The following is an 18055-nucleotide window of genomic DNA, read 5'->3' as shown; positions in this document are numbered from 1 at the left end:
TCAGAGAAATTATCTGACCATCTCTACAATATTCCTGTTTGGCAGTACCCATTAATAGTGCTTCCACAAAGTCACCTTTTTAGATTCATAGGCCCAGTGGGCCTTGTTTAGATGTGTAGGCCCTCCCTTTTAAAAAAAACTTTGCTAATGTTCCTTTTTGTGATACAATAGTAATGCCTCCTATGTGACCCTTCAATCAGTAGTATTGCCCACTGTGTCTATATTACAGTAATAATTCTCTCTGGGGCCCACATGCAGTAGCAATATATTTTTTGTGAACATTAATGATTTTGCCCCTTTTGCCTTCACACAGTTATAATGCTTTCTAATTACTCATCTATTGATAGTGCCCCATACAGTTGTCCTATTTAGTAGTCTGCCCCCTGTGGGCATATAGCGATACCTTAATCTTACCTCTCCTCATTCTCAGAACAAGCTCTGAGGTCATCTAGCTATTCTTATGCAATACAGGTGCAGCTACGTAATGATGTTATTGCACCAACTGTGATGGAACACAAACATCCTCTGTAGCTGCATTCATGTGAATGGCATGTGTCATGTATCATAGTGTCTGATCAAGAAGCCAAGATTGGTCTCTGCTCCTCCATAATCTTCAGCTGGGTCTACATCCATGTGATACACCTTCAGTTGATGTATCGCTGATCACTGACATGACACTCTTCGATCCGGGCTAAGCCACGATCCTACCCTGTGAGACCACGATAGTTACACCATTATGCCATACTTTATGGGTCTTTAAGCGCTACATTTTGCCATATTTGTCCAATGTATACAGAAGGATTTGGCAATATTTACTGATGATGGATAAAACTGTATAGACATCCATTGACCATTAATTCATACTATAAAAAGAAAAACTAGACAGCATAATAAACTTTTCTCTTTTAACTAGATGCCATGATATGGAATATATAGTGGATGAAAGGTATACTTATAGTAGATGATAAAACCTAAAAGGTAACTGTTTGCAGTTTAATACCAGCCTAAAGGTACCGTCACACTAAGCAACTTACCAGCGATCCCAACAACGATAGGGATCGCTGGTAAGTTGCTAGGAGGTAGACACAGGTTGGCTATTTTCAGTGATTTCATTATCATACTTATTAGATGTTGATAAAACTGTATTAGAAGATAATTCTTTTACTTACAGATGGCTAACAGGTTTTATTACTCCGCTACAGTGTATGTTTTGATCATTTGTCCCTATAACAATGTACGTCTGCCAGCAATTAGATGTCAATAAAGGTCTTTTCTTAGGTGTGTAACTAACAAGAATGTTTTTGCAAATGTTTCCTCATTTGTAACATTTTTAGATGAAGTGTTCATAGGTGTAGAGGACTAGTTATTTATGATTAATTACGTAAGTAAATATGTCACAATGTTACTTCGGGATAGCAAGGGACAGGGGGCTCCTATGTTGCTCTCCCTTACACTACGAGACCCTGGGCTATCCCTCACCTCTGGCTTACTCCTAATGGTGGAGATGGATGTCGGAATCCCGTGCCTTTCTATACTTTTGAGAACTACTCTAATACCCCTCTCCCCCTAGGGAGGGATAGGGCAGGAGTGAGATAATAAACAGCTAACGACATAAAAGGGAAAACTAAAAGTCTGACAAAAGGAACACAAACAAGAGTAGAAACAAAGAGACTCAGGAGAAAAACAAAAGCAGGAGGGTAGCAACAAAAAGGTAATGAGGGTCAACAAAAAAACTGCACACAGGAACAGATATTACACAAAATAGCCTGGACCAGACCAACTAAGATCCAACCTATATATATATATATATATATATATATATATATATATACTGTATATATTTTGACACACTGGGGCAATAGAATCAAGCTCCAGCATTTGAGCCGCCTGGGTCTCCGCTCACCCAATAACCAAAGTCCTGCACAGATGCATATAGGAGTATATCCAATAATAGCAGAAATAGAGGAGGACATCCAGCAAAGACTTTGCTGGACACAGGTGCCGTAGTAGGATTTCCTTCTTTACTGGCAATTCCTTAAAAATACAATGACCCACAAGGCTCAGGAACAAATACGTTAGTCAGCAGAGAAACCGCAGATGGGACTATGCGTTTCAGCGGCCTTGTCCACCTTCCTCAGGGTCCTAACCTGGTCCAAGGTTAGGACCGTGAGGAAGGCGGACAAGGCCGCCAAAACACGTAGTCCCATCTGCGGTTTCTCTGCTGACTAAAGTTTTTGTTCCTGTGCCTTGTCGGTCATTGTATTTTTAAGGAATTGCCAATAAAGAAGGAAATTTTACTACAGCACCTGTGTCCACCAAAGTCTTTCCTGGATGTCCTCCTCTATATATATCTATATATACACAGTATAGACCAAACGGCCGGACACACCTTCTCATTCAAAGAGTTTTCTTTATTTTCATGACTCTGAAAATTGTAGATTCACACTGAAGGCATCAAAACTATGAATTAACACGTGGAATAAAATACTTAACAAAAAAGTGTAAAACAACTGAAAATATGTCTTATATTCTAGGTTCTTCAAAATTGCCACTTTTTGCTATGATTACTGCTTTGCACACTCTTGGCATTCTCTTGATGAGCTTCAAGAGGTACTCACCGGAAATGGTTTTCCCTTCACAGATGTGCCCTGTCAGGTTTAATAAGTGGGATTTCTTGCCTTATAAATGGGGTTGGGACCATCAGTTGTGTTGTGCAGAAGTCTGGTGGATACACAACTGATAGTCCTACTGAATAGACTGTTAGAATGGGTATTATGGCAGGAAAAAGCAGCTAAGTAAAGAATCATTACTTTAAGAAATGAAGGTCAGTCAGTCCGAAAAATTGGGAAAACTTTGAAAGTGTCCCCAAGTGCAGTGGCAAAAACCATCAAATGCTACAAAGAAACTGGCTCACATGAGGGCCGCCCCAGGAAAGGAAAACCAAGAGTCTCCTCTGCTGCGGAGGATAAGTTTATCCGAGTCACCAGCCTCAGAAATCGCAGGTTAACAGCAGCTCAGATTAAAGACCAGGTCAATGCCACACAGAGTTCTAGCAGCAGACACATCTCTAGAACAACTGTTAATAGGAGTCTTTGTGCAGCAGGCCTTCATGGTAAAATAGCTGCTAGGAAACCACTGCTAAGGACAGGCAACAAGCAGAAGAGACTTGTTTGGGCTAAAGAACACAAGGAATGGACATTAGACCAGTGGAAATCTGTGCTGTGGTCTGATGAGTCCAAATTTGAGAACTTTGGATCCAACCACCGTGTCTTTGTGCAACGCAGAAAAGTTGAACGGATGGACTCTACATGCCTGGTTCCCACCGTGAAGCATGGAGGAGGAGGTGTGATAGTGTGGGGGTGCTTTGCTGGTGACACTGTTGGGGATTTTTTCAAAACTGAAGGCATACTGAACCAGCATGGCTACCACAGCATCTTGCAGCGGCATGCTATTCCATCCGGTTTGCGTTTAGTTGGACCATAATTTATTTTTCAACAGGACAATGACCCCAAATACACCTCCAAGCTGTGTAAGGGATATTTGACTAAGGAGAGTGATGGAGTGCTACGCCAGATGACCTGGCATCCACAGTAGAGATGAGCGGTGTTTGAATCGAACAGTTCGCTAATTTCAAATTCGAGTTGTTTTGGGCGATGTTTGAGTCGTTCGACAAACTCGAACGATTTGCTTAACGTTCGACCATTCGAGTTACCATTCGATAATGGTTCGATCACCAAAAGCGTAGCTAGTTACTAGCTGGCTTTTCACTGTAATACTGTCAGTCACTGTTAATAATGATATTAACAAAATTCAGTGTATAGTGTGCGGGAGGGACGGGGTTTAGATCAGTGCTGCTGAGTGCTGAAAGAATGGCGATCAAATTTTTTTTTTCTAACCGCGCGTACAATAAGGCAGGTCAGGCTGTCAGCCAATCACAGACAGACACACAGCAAAGTGGATTTTTGCCAGACAAGAATGGGCATGTTTCATTGGCTGTGCATGTCACATGTCCTTGCCCTATAAGACCCGGCCATTTTGCCCATCGCCGATATTATCTCAGTGCTGCGGGTGTATGTCAGTCACCGCTCCCGCTGCTGCTGCTGCTGTGGGCGCAATACACTTATACAGTGCAATCTACACATCGGTTTAGGGATTAGGGACTACTTGTAATTTCAGCCCTTTTCAGGGCTAGATTAGAGCAGTTCATAGCCATTTTTGCTAGGCAGCTCTGTGCCAGCGCTGTGCAAGGGTTTTTCACAGCATCTGTTTAAATCAGCTCAGGAAATTCCTTGGGGCATAGTATCAGTGTGTGTGCTAGTCAGTGACGTACCACTGCTGTCAAGAAAGCTACCCCACCTCTCCATTTCTACTAGCCAATTTTTAATTGCAGGTAGTCCAGGCAATCCTTTGGGGCATGGAATCAGTGTGTGTGATAGTCAGTGACGTACCACTGCTGTCAAGAAAACTACCCCACCTCTCCATTTCTGCTAGACAATTTGTAACTGTAAAAAGTGCAGGCAATTGTTTGGGGCATAGTATCAGAGTGTGTGATACTCAGTGACGTACCACTGCTTTCCTCAAACATAGCCCACTTCTCCATTTCTGCTAGACAATTTTTAACTGCAAAAAGTGCAGGCAATTGTTTGGGGCATAGTATCAGCGTGTGTGATAGTCAGTGATGTACCACTGCTTTCCACAAAGATAGCCCAGTTCTCCATTTCTGCTAGACAATTTTTAACTGGGGCTAGTCCAGGCAATCCCTTGGGCATAGTATCAGTGTGTGATATTCAGTGGCGCAGCACTGCTGTCAAGAAAGCTACCCCACCTCTCCATTAGAGATGAGCGAACCGGTCCCGGTTCGGCTCGAGGCCGGTTCGCCGAACGGGGGTCCCGTTCGAGTTCGGTTCGTCGAACGTTCGACGAACCGAACTAGAACCAATAGGCTATAATGGGAGGCAATCACAAACACATAAAAATGCATTATAAATGTACACAAACAGTTAATAAACATTGCCATAACACTTACCGGTCCTCGCGATCCCTTCTGCACTCTGTCTCCTGCCGCTATTCCATCCGATGATCGCTGAATCCTCCCGGTGACCTGCACTGCCAGCAGAGAAGCAGGACCTATCGTGACGTCAAAATAGCCATGTGACCAGTCACGTGGCTATTATCTCATTGGCTACAGACTGGTCACATGACTATGACACGTCATGTAGGACCTGCGAGTGCATCTCTCCGGTACACGGTGCACATATGTGTATCGCCGTGTACCGGCGACATGCTCTAGCACACGGTCGACTCCCCGTTCCGTTAGGGACCGGCTGACACAGCCGGTCATTAACGGAGATCACCGTTGCCATAGCAACGCAGTTAGCGGTGACGTCACCGCTAACCGCGGCTCCGGGAGCACCGTTGCTATGGTAACGCGTCTGTCAGCGTTACCGCTGTTACCGCTAGCAGCCAGCAGTGATCACTCACGGAGTGAAGGCTGCACGCTGCTTCCCGATTGTAGTGAGCATTGTAGTTAGGATGGAGGTTCCCCAGCCCCAAGTGATGCCCCTCACTACAATCGTCACTACTACTACACTAGAAAGAAAGAAGACAGAAGAGCAGGATCGTGGAGGGCTGACAGGGGGTAATAAAGATGGAGTCTCTAATGTGTCTGTGTATTTATTTCTATTAAAGTATTTTTTCTCTGTGTGGTGTCTTTTTTTAACCCTTTATTGGAGATTCTTAATGGCCGGGTCAAACGTGCCTGACATTAAGAATCTCTGGCTTAATACTGGCTGGTAAAACAAAGCCAGTATTAACTCATGATTACCCAACAAGCCACCCGGCTCCAGGGCTGTTGGAAGAGTTGGATACAGCGCCAGATGATGGCGCTTCTATGAGAGCGCCATTTTCTGGGACGGCTGCGGACTGAAATCCGCAGCAGAGGCGCCCACAAACCTCGGGCTAACCTGTGCTGCGGATTCCAATCCCCAGCTGCCTAGTTGTACCCGGCTGGACACAAAAATAGGGCGAAGCCCACGTCATTTGTTTTTTAATTATTTCATGAAATAAGTGAAATAATTAAAAAAAACGGGCTTCCCTATATTTTTGGTTCCCAGCCGGGTACAAATAGGCAACTGGGGGTTGGAGGCAGCCCGTGGCTGCCAGCTGTACCTGGCTAGCATACAAAAATATGGCGAAGCCCACGTCATTTTTTTGGTGGGCAAAAAACTTCTGCATGCAGTCCTGGATGGAGTATGCTGAGCCTTGTAGTTTTGCAGCTGCTGTCTGCTCTTCTCCATACAGACAGACAGCAGCTGCAGAACTACAAGGCTCAGCATACTCCATCCAGGACTGTATGCAGAAGTTTTTTGCCCCCTGAAAAAATTATGTGGCTTCGCCATATTTTTGTATGCTAGCCAGGTACAGCAGGCAGGTACGGCTGCCCCCAACCCCCAGTTGCCTATTTGTACCCGGCTGGGAACCAAAAATAAAGGGAAGCCCTTTTTTTATTATTTCATGAATTTCATGAAATAATTAGAAAAAAAATGACGTAGGCTTTGCCCCATTTTTGTGTCCAGCCAGGTACAACTAGGCAGCTGGGATTGGAATCCGCACCACCGGTTGGCCTGAGCTTTCTGGGCCCCACTGCTGCGAATTGCAGTCTGCAGCCACCTCAGAAAATGGCATTTTCATAGAAGCGCCATCTTCTGGCGCCGTATCCAACTCTTCCAGCACCTGCCTGCTATACCTGGCTAGCATACAAAAATATGGCGAAGCTCACGTCCTTTTTTTGTAGCTTTTTGGCAAAAAAAAAAAAAAATGCTTCCCTGGATTTTCCATTGCCAGTGAAGGTAACACCAAGCAGTGGGGGTTAGCAGCCAGTAGCTGCTTGGATTACCCTTAGCTAGCAATACAAAAAATGCAGTGGGAGCTAACATATATTTTTTTTAATTATTTATTTAAATAACTAAAAATAAAATGGGCTTCCCTGTATTTTGATTGCTGGACATCACAGTGCTGTAAAAATAAATCTTTAAAAAAATGACGTAGCGCTCCGCGGTATTTTTGATTCTCAGCGCAGATAAAGCAGACAGCTATGGGTTGCCACCCCCATCTGCCTGCCGTTACCTTGGTTGGCAATCAAAATACAGGGAAGCCCATTAATTTTTTCTATTTAAAAAATAGTTAAAAAAAAAAAATTACGTTGGGTCCCCCCATTTTTGATAGCCAGCTAGGGTAAAGCAGACGGCTGTAGCCTGAAAACCACAGCTGGCAGCTTTACCGTGGTTGGGGATCCAATGTGGAGGTCCCCTCAGGCTCTTTTTTATAATTATTTTATAAATATTAATAATTACACAATAAAAGTAGGGGACCCCCCAAATTGGATCACCAGCCAAGGTAAAGCGGACAGCTGTGGTCTGGTATTCTCAGGGTGGGAAGGTCCATAGTTATTGGGCCTTCACAGCCTAAAAATAGCAGGCCGCAGGCACCCCAGACGTGGCGCATCCACTAGATGCGCCAATCCTGGCGCTTCACCCCAGCTCATCCCGTGCCCTGGTGCAGTGGCAAACGGGGTAATAAATCGGGTTGATACTAGCTGTAAAGTCACCTGAGATCAAGCCCAGCAGTTTGTGATGTCATGGCGTCTATTAGATACCCAACATCATAAACTGTCAGTACTAACAAAAACAAAAAATCGACAAAAGAAATTTATTTGAAAAAACAGTCCCCAAAACATTTCCTCTTTCACCAATTTATTGTAAGAAAAAAAATAAAGGGGTCCCACGACGACTCTGGACCGTCTAGAATATGGGGGGGAGACACTCAGGGAACGTATCCCCCATTTTCTAGGAGTGCGGACCCTTCATGTGAGGAGTGTGGGTGCAATGAATCTGCACTCACTCTCCCCGGGTCCACAGCAGCAGAGTCCATGTCGTAATGGTTGCTACCAAAGCTGCAATGCCCTGCTCATGAGGTAAGGGCATGCCTAATCAGAACTACTGTAGAGGAAGCTCTGCTCACTGGTATATAGGTGCTCAGAGGTAATAATAGATAAAATTAGTGAGTAACCTCGGCACTCTATATCTCCCAGACTAAGTCAGTAAGTCACAACGGATAGTAATGCAAAATCACTCTTTATTGGTCCGTATTAAGAAATTTTTTTTTTCATAAGCATATATGTTTTTGTCCAAAACAAGTTACAAATGACGTTTCGGCCTGAGCCTTCGTCAGATTGGACTTATCTGCATGTAATCATGAAAAATGACAATAATCAGTATCACATAAGAGTGAGAGAACAATAACATAAACTCGAACAATGTAGAGGTACAATTGGGATGCAGCAAAAAAATTGCAACACAGCAAGAAATGAAACACATGATACAAATGTCATAATACAGTACAAGGACAATATAGTAATGACAAATATGGGGTCAGAGTAGACTTAGACAGCTCTGGTACGAAAGAGATGTCAATCATAAAGTAACATGTGCAGTAGGTGTAGAGCTACACTATGCATGGCAGAGCTAATGGGTAGACCGACCATAGAAAAAGTAGAGAAAAAGTGGAGAAAAAGTGGAGAATAAGTGGAACATAAGAGGAGAAAAAGTGGAGAAAAAGTGGAGAAAAAAGTGGAGAAAAAGTGGAGAAAAAGTGGAGAAAAAGTGGAGAAAAAGTGGAGATTAAGAGGAGAAAAAGTGGAGAAAAAAGTGGAGAAAAAGTGGAGAAAAAGTGGAGCATAAGTGGAGAAAAAGTGGAGAAAAAGTGGAGAAAAAGTGGAGCATAAGAGGAGAAAAAGTGGAGAAAAAAGTGGAGAAAAAGTGGAGAAAAAGTGGAGCATAAGAGGAGAAAAAGTGGAGAAAAAGTGGAGAAAAAGTGGAGCATAAGAGGAGAAAAAGTGGAGAAAAAGTGGAGCATAAGAGGAGAAAAAGTGGAGATTAAGAGGAGAAAAAGTGGAGAAAAAGTGGAGCATAAGAGGAGAAAAAGTGGAGAAAAAGTGGAGAAAAAGTGGAGAAAAAGTGGAGCATAAGAGGAGAAAAAGTGGAGATTAAGAGGAGAAAAAGTGGAGAAAAAGTGGAGAAAAAGTGGAGAAAAAGTGGAGAAAAAGTGGAGCATAAGAGGAGAAAAAGTGGAGAAAAAAGTGGAGAAAAAGTGGAGAAAAAGTGGAGAAAAAGTGGAGATTAAGAGGAGAAAAAGTGGAGCATAAGAGGAGAAAAAGTGGAGAAAAAAGTGGAGAAAGTGGAGAAAAAAATGGAGAAAAAGTGGAGAAAAAGTGGAGAAAAAGTGGAGAATAAGAGGAGAAAAAGTGGAGAAAAAGTGGAGAAAAAGTGGAGAATAAGAGGAGAAAAAGTGGAGAATAAGTGGAGAAAAAAATGGAGAAAAAGTGGAGAAAAAGTGGAGAGAAAGTGGAGAAAAAAATGGAGAAAAAGTGGAACACCCTTTGGTACCTTTCATGTGGCACTAAGGGGTGCTTAGCTTTGTATTTAGCCAAAAAAATGAAAAAAAAATGACATAGGGTTCCCCCTAGTTTTGTAGCCAGCTAGGGTAAAGCAGACGGCTGCAGCCTGCAGACCACAGCTGGCAACCTCACCTTGGCTGGTAATCCAAAACTGAGGGCACCCCACGCTGTTATTTTAAATTAAATAAATAATTGAAAAAAAAACACGTAGGGGTCCCCCAAAATTGGATCACCAGCCAAGGTAAAGCAGACAGCTGGGGCCTGATATTCTCAGACTAGGGAGGTCCATGGTTATTGGAATCTCCCCAGCCTAAAAATAGCAGGCCGCAGCCGCCCCAGAAGTGGCGCATCCATTAGATGCGCCAATCCTGGTGCTTCGCCCCAGCTCATCCCGCGCCCTGGTGCGGTGGCAAACGGGGTAATATTTGGGGTTAATACCAGATGTGTAATGTCACCTGGCATCAAGCCCTGGGGTTGGTGAGGTCAGGCGTCTATCAGATACCCGACATCACCAACCCAGTCAGTAATAAAAAAAAAATACACGACAAACACATTTTTATTTGAAAAAACACTCCCCAAAACATTCCCTCTTTAACCAATTTATTAGATTGAAAAACAAATCCAGGTCTGGTGTAATCCAAGGGGTTGCCATGACGATGCACACTGTCCCAGTCAATGAAGAGCAGGATGTTCCCCATTGGCTGGGAGAGCAATGCAGTGACCTGAGCTAACATCAATGGGTCAGCCCAGGTCACTGCAGGGGGGTGACAAGTGCTGCTGTCAGTGAGGTACATTACCTGCGCTGATCTCCAGCACTGCCAACAGCCCCTGTCACTGAGCTCAATGACCGCCCGGCGCCTTCACACCAAGTATCGCGAGAGGTCCGTGACGTCACCGCTAGTCAGTCTCGGGTCGGAAGCGATAGGTGATGTGACAAGCGGCGGCCATGGAGGACAGTGACAGCGCTGAGGTCGGGATGGCGGGACTTCATCACCGCAGGTAAGCCGAGCGAGCGAGCGAGGGGGGGGGGGGGGTGGATGTGTGTGTGTGTGTTTGTGTATGTGTGTGTATGTGTACATGCCGCGGGCAGGAGGGGCTGGAGCGAGCTGAGCGGGAAAGTGTGGGCTTCCTGCACGTAACTAAGATAAACATCGGGTTACTAACCAAAGCGCTTTGCTTGGATACCCGATGTTTATCTTGGTTACCAGCTTGTGGCAGGCTGCCAGCGATGGCTCCTGCTCACTGTAGCTGTAAAAAGCCCTGCTTTTTGCTGCTAGAACCGTTCTCGAACGTATCTAGAACTATCGAGCTTTTAGCAAAAAGCTCGAGTTCTAGTTCGATCTCGAACAGCCCAAAAATCACTCGAGCCGCGAACTGGAGAACCACGAACCACGAACCGCGCTCAACTCTACTCTCCATCTGTAGTAGCAAATGTTTAACTGCAGCTAGTCCAGGCAATCACTTGGGCATAGTATCAGTGTGTGATAGTCAGTGGCGTAGCACTGCTGTCAAGAAAGCTACCCCAGCTCTCCATCTGTAGTAGCCAATATTTAACTGCAGCTAGTCCAGGCAATCCTTTGTGCATAATATCAGTGTGTGATAGTCAGTGGCGTAGAACTGCTGTCAAGGAAGCTACCCACCTCTCCAGCTGTAGTAGCCATTTTTTAACTGCAACAAACAGTTGCCAATTTGTTCACATACAAAATGAGTGGCAAAAGGCCAGATGCTGGTGGAAAGGGGAACCGGCGTGTTGGAAAGGGAAAAAAAGTTTGTGTCCGTGGGGTAGGTGGTAAAGCAACAGTACCATCTGCTGAAGAAAGACCATTTTCCAGCCAAAATAAGATGTCTACTTCTTTCCGTGGACAATCTGATATGATCCCTTTCTTACGGACACGACCATCGCTACCAAATGTAGATGAGGCACAAAAAGAGCAGGTGCTTGAATTGATCTCAAGTGCTCCATCAAGTGGCCTCTTCTCCATTTCAACTTCATCAACATTACAAATACTCCAGTCCTCTGAGGTGTCACCCCAATCGCACTTGCTTCCTACCAGCTCTCAAGTCTCCACCAGCTCTGCTGAGTATGGGGTAACAGAGATGGTGGAGTCTGCAGAGCTGTTCAGTCACACTATAGCCTAGGAATCAGAGGTCTGCTCCAAAGCTGCAGTGAGTCCAGACAAGGAAATGATCTGCACTGATGCCCAGAAGCTTTGTGAGTTGGATCCAGGCCCAGATGAAGAAGGTTCTGACCATAATGTAGACCCTCATTACCAAATTGTAACCCCTCTTGGTGGAGACAATGAGGAACATGCTGATAACGGTGAGCCTCAGATGCCTGATTGGAACGACAACTTGACTATTCGGTCAGGGCAGGAAGAGGTTGACTCTGAGGACGAGGGGAGTGAGAACACACAGGGTGATGATGAGGTTGGAAATCCTACTTACTGTCAACCCACAGTCAGCCAGTCGATGAGGTCAGCAGAGGAGGTGGAAGAGGATGCTACTGATGACGAGGTTAGGTTGCGCCTTCCTGGACAGAGACGGAGTACTGGAAGCACGTCAACAACTGCATCCTCAGCCAAAACTCTGCCTGACTGACTGACTGAGCAGAAGTCGGGGTGGCTCTGCAGGTCGCATGGGCTCTAAGCCTTGCCTAGCCTGGTTCTTTTTTGACATCACAAAGGATCACCCAACTCATGTCATCTGTAAGATTTGTCGCCAATCTCTAAGTAGAGGCCAAAAACTCACTAGTTTGAGTACTTCGTCCATGAACCGTCACATGGATATGAAGCATAAGTCACAGTGGGAAGCTCACTGTGCTACAATGCAGCCTAGCGGAGCGGGCCAACCACCGTCTGCCCTTTCAAGTGCATCCATGTGCTCTTCGTCCTCTGTGACTGTGGGGACAGCAGTTACACATGCTTTTGGATCCAGACCTTCCACCTGTTTACCCACAACAGGCAGTGTGATTGGCAGGTCGTCAGTTGTTTTGGAAGTGGAAACAGCTGCTGGTATTGAGCTCTCTCAGACATCGAGAGTACCACCTTTCGATGAAGGCAACATTATGTCTCTGCCTGCACCTTCCTCACAGACCAGCAGTTTGCCAGAAACACCCTACTCAACGCTGTCTCAGAACAGCAGTCAGCCCTCGGTCCCTCAGATGTGGACAAGTAAAAGACAATTTCCTCCTAGCCATGACAAAGCTAAGAGGTTGACTTTCAGCATCTGCAAGCTGTGGGCTACAGAAATGCTTCCTTTCCGCCTGGTGGACACAGGATTTTCGAGACCTTATGTCCGTCACAGTGCCCCAGTACCAGATGCCCAGTCGCCACTACTTCTCCAAGAAAGGTGTGCCTGCACTACACCAGCATGTCGCACACAGCATCACCACTTCCTTGAGGAACTCTGTGTGTGACAGGGTGCATTTCATCACAGATTCTTGGACCAGTAAGCATGGAAAGGGGCGTTACATGTCACTGACTGGGCACTGAGTAACTATGGTGAGAGCTGGAGAAGGGTCTGCTGTACAAGTCTTGCTGTCCCCACGAGTTGTGCGTCAATCCTCTGTATGTAAAAGTTCCTCAACTGCTTCTGCCTCTTAAGGGGGCTTTACATGGTAGCGATATCGGTAACAATCAGTACCGATATCGCTAGCGTGCGTACCCGCCCCCATCGTTTGTGTGACACGGGCATATCGCTGCCCGTCGGCACAAGATAGCACTCCCCCGTCACACGGCTTACCTGCCCTGCGACGTCGCTCTGGCCAGCGATCCGCCTCCTTTCTAAGGGGGCGGGTCGTTTGGTGCCACAGCGATGTCACACGGCAGGCGTCCAATAGAAGCGGAGGGGCGGAGATAAGCGGGACGTAAACATCCCGCCTACCTCCTTCCTTCCACATAGCCGGTGGAGCAGGTAAGGAGATGTTCCTCGCTCCTGCGGTGTCACACACAGCAACGTGTGCTGCCGCAGGAACGAGGAACAACATCCCTAATTAGAAATAAGCGATTTTTGGTTTTAGGACAAGCTCTCCACGGCAAACGATTTTTGCCGCTTTTGCGATCGTTTTAGATCGTACAAAACTGTTACACGCTGCGATATCGTTAATGGCGCCGGATGCGCGTCACAAACAACGTGACCCCGACGATAAAACATTAACGATATCGTAGCGTGTAAAGCCCGCTTTACACCTCGTCTGGGTCCTCCAACTCCGCCAAAAAGCCTGTCTGGTCAGGCCACCCACGTTGTAACTGCGCACAAGGAATCCCGCACACCTCCTTACTATGCTGGTCAGCTCTGGAGACCAAGTTTCATCAATGGTTGTCTCCACTCAACCTGCAGCCAGGGAAGGCCGTGTGCGACAATGCTGCAAACCTGGGTGCGCCCCTTCGCCGGGGCAATATGACACACATGCTTTATATGGCTCATGTGTTGAACCTTGTTGTCCAGCAATTTTTAACCCACTATCCCGGCCTAGATGGGCTTCTGCATAGGGCATGGTCACTATGTGCTCACTTCCGCCGTTCACATCACACAGTTGAATGACCTGCATCGCTCCAGTCTTTCGGCCTGCCGGTTTACCGGCTGAAATGCGACACTGGAATTCGACTCTCCACATGTTTAAATTATGAGGATGAGGGCAAGATGTGACATTAAACATAACATTATATTGTAGCAGCAAGAGAAGTGGACGATCTGAGCTCCCTTAGGACCATTCCCCGACACTACAAGGTGCACCATGATTGTAACCCTGCATCTTTCAGGGTGTGGGCCATTGACAAGTTGCATCTGGGCTCGGGAGGCGGCAATCATCAACAGGCGCTGGCGCGTCTCGAGTGCAGATGGATTGTCACCTTGGGTACCATGACACCTGGGGGACTCAACGAAAAGTTATCTTTCGCCCCATTTTTGTGACTTCCACCTAACCCAGTCTTTGCTGATCTAGTACTTAGTTTTTGGATTTTAGTGATTTGCCTCACTGTCCTTTTTAAAACATTTTAGTAATGTTGGTGTGTTTGTCTTTTGTCCTTTTTTTGTTTCTATTTTCAGGCTCCTTTTGCTGCGTTTATATTTCTTCCGCTTTATGGACTATTCTCCCATGAGACAACTTTCCCTCTGTGACTATAAGATATGCCAACTCCTGGATCTACGGAACATTTGTATGTGTATGGATCCGAGGCACAAGCTAGCTACACATCTTGTCTCTAACTATACCATTGAGGGAAGACTGGGAGAAAGCATTGTAGAAGGGATTTTGCATATTTATGTTTATACATCTGTGTATAGTTGGGCTTGTTTGTACCTATTGCACTTGGATGTTATTTGTTTCATATTAGCCCGCAGGGAATATAACCGCATTAATTTCATCACTGCGGTCACCTATTTGCCCTGTATGGATTTGACAGCATGTTTGTGGAGGATGTCCTTATTCTGTTCACCCTCTCTCTAGTATATGTTGTACTTTCCCCATTGGCATTCATCCAGCTTCATATGGGTGTATAACCACAGTCGATATCTATATTTATATGAATAATGGATGTGATGACTGATGTTATCGCCTGTGTTTATACACTCTGGGTGATACTGGATGTGAAGATCTCTCCTATATGCAGAGTATCTATCCCCATGGTCTGCACGAATATGCGTATATTTGTTGTTTCACCTGCCCTTTCTTCGGCCCATTTCCTTAATGGTCGCTGCAGCGGTGCGCGTGCGCGCTGGCACTCCAGGTATGCTCGCGTCAGCCGGCTTCCATACGGGGTGACGCGCACACTCTGTGTGATGACACAGGAAGTGCTCGCGTCAGTTCCGGGAATGCCCTATGACGCGGTCCACTGCTGGAGTCCCGCCCTGCACGCGACCAATGGCTGATTAGCTGGTCACACAAGCGGGCTATTTAAACGCAGCTGAGCTTATGGCACACCACACCACGGCCCCATAAGAAGACAGCGAAATGTGCGCGTCGGGGCACGTTTTTCTCAGGCTCCACGTTAACCAGTATGGGTGAGTGTAGGACGGGGACTGACTAACAAAATTTGCTGATATTGCTTATTGTTACCTGTCTGCTATGTTATAGGTATTCGGTTCATGACCTGATTCTCCGGTTATTATACTCTATATAAATTGTATCTCTACACTATAGGATACACGCTTTGGCGTTTCTCTGATGTTTCATGCACTTGTGTTGTAATATTGGAGTTATTCTCCACTTATTGTATAGAAGTTAATCAGGTCATGTCCCTACTATTTTTTGATACTGCTCCCCTTATGGGTGGTGGACCCATGTGTTTTAACTTCAGTGACAACCTTATGAGCCTGATCATTGTTCCTTGTATATCCCTTTGATATTGTATTTAGATGTCACTTTTTTGCCATTTACTATATTTAATAAATCCTTGTCATATTTTTGCAAAAAAGTTGTGGTGATGTAATTTTTGATGCATTGGTCCTCTTTGTGACCTATGACTACCATTCCCTTAGTTCTCCTAGTTCTGACTCTCCACATGTTGCAGTGACTGTGGCAGCACCGTCGAGCCCTGGTGCAATACGTTATGACGTATAGCCTGGGCCAACGAGATCCAGAGGTGGGGCAAATCACGCTGCTGGAGTGGTCTCAGATCAAGGACCTATGCACCCTTCTGCACAGTTTCGACATGGCGATGGAGATGTTTTGCGCTGACGATGCCATTATCAGCATGACAATTCCAGTCATTTACATGCTGGAGCACACTCTAAACAGTATTCGGAGTCAGGTGGTGGGACGAGAGGAAGGGGAGGAAGTGTACCGCCCCCGTGCCAGCGGCCAAGCCGCTCGGATCCGGAGCTGCGGTGGCTCTAGGGGTCTCCGGACTTGCGGGGTTCGCGCGGACACTCGAATTAAAAGAAGAGGGGAAGTATGTACAAGGGGATTAGGAAGTTTGTGACGCCACCCATGGTGCGTGGTAATGTGAGGGACCACCACTGCTGTTGGAGAGCTAGTACCCCGATTTTGGAGCAGGTTGGGGATGAATCTTGAAGTCTTCACCCCCATTGGGTAAATTACCGGTTCGCGTGAAGCAAACTTCCGGCCTAGGGTCCACGTACCCCGTCATGCCCTGGCCCCTGCCGGTTATAGCGCAAGGCCGCCGGCTGCCCTCCTCGGCAGTCCGTGCCCTTTGACATAATCCCCTGCGACCGGGGTTCCAGATCCTACCAGGCCCAGACCAACGTCTGCCACCTAATAACTACAGGAGCCCTAGCAGCTAAGCTGTTACCGACACCAAAGAACCAGGACCCGTAACCAAGGAGGAGTGGACACTGTGCAGAAGGGCAGATTGCACAATACCCTGTGACAACCTGATACACTAGAGCGTCACAGAAGTACAGGAGGATTCATATGCGGAAGGGATACCAAGATCTACAAGGTCCAAAAGGTCAGCAGCACCAAGGCGGCAGGAATGGGACAGTGGGGGAGAGGGATTAACAAGGGCGCATGGTAGCAGCCAAACTGTTGAGGAAGGTGCAGGAGCCTAGGAAGAAATGGAGGATGAACTGGCGATGGGCATGGAAGACTCAGCAGATGAGGGAGACCTTGATCACATTTCTGTTGTGCGAGGTTGGGGGGAGAGGGCAGAGGAAGGAAGCATGATTCTTACCTCGCCAAAACCAACACAGCAAGCACTTGGTCCTCCTGGATGCGCAAGACACATGAGCGCCTTCTTGCTGCACTACCTACAACATGACCCTCGGATTGTCAGAATTCGAAGTAATGCTGACTACTGGGTTGCCACACTCTGAGATCCCCGTTACAAGTCAAAATTTGGCTAAATAATTCCTGCGGTAGAAAGGGACGCATGTATCCAGGAGTATCAGCAGAAACTATTACACAATATGAGATTGGCTTTTCCACTAAACACCAGTGGTGCATAGAGTGAATCTCACAGTTCTAACTTGCCAACCATGGGACTGTCGAGTCATTATCACTCAAACCGTACCAGCAACACCGTCTCTGGTGGTAACAGCAATTTAATGGAATCGTTTCATGAATTTTTTAGACCATCCTTTGCAAGACCATAAGACACAAGAAGTCTGACACATAGTCAATGCCTGTAGAAGATGACACAGGAGTATCTCCAAGTGAATATCGATGCCATCGATATGCTGTATAAGAGCCATCGAGATTACTCGCTAATCCCGCCTACCGCACATTAGCTCCACCCCCACACATGCCCACATGTGGTCCCTCCCACCCCCCGCCCACACGCGCTCCGCCCCCGCACATTATCGCTCCGCCCTCATGTGGCCCCTCCCACACATTTCTCCATCTACACGTTGCTCCGCCCCCAACATTTTACCACATGATGCTCCGCCTCCCACAAATATTATTACACGAGGCTCCGCCCCCCACATTACCACACAAAACACATTTGCCCCCACACATGCCACTTGAGGCTCCACCCCCCACACGAGGCTCCTCCCCCACGCAATACCACACGAGGCTCCGCCCCACACATTACCACATGAGGCTCCGCCCCCACACATTATCACACCAGGCTCTGCCCCCCCATATTACCACACACAGCACTTCCATTCTATGTAATTCAACCACTTCAACTAAGGTAAACG

This window comes from Anomaloglossus baeobatrachus, chromosome 2, assembly GCF_048569485.1.
Source record: "Anomaloglossus baeobatrachus isolate aAnoBae1 chromosome 2, aAnoBae1.hap1, whole genome shotgun sequence".
Taxonomy (NCBI): domain Eukaryota; kingdom Metazoa; phylum Chordata; class Amphibia; order Anura; family Aromobatidae; genus Anomaloglossus; species Anomaloglossus baeobatrachus.
This window is presented reverse-complemented; position numbering follows the sequence as displayed.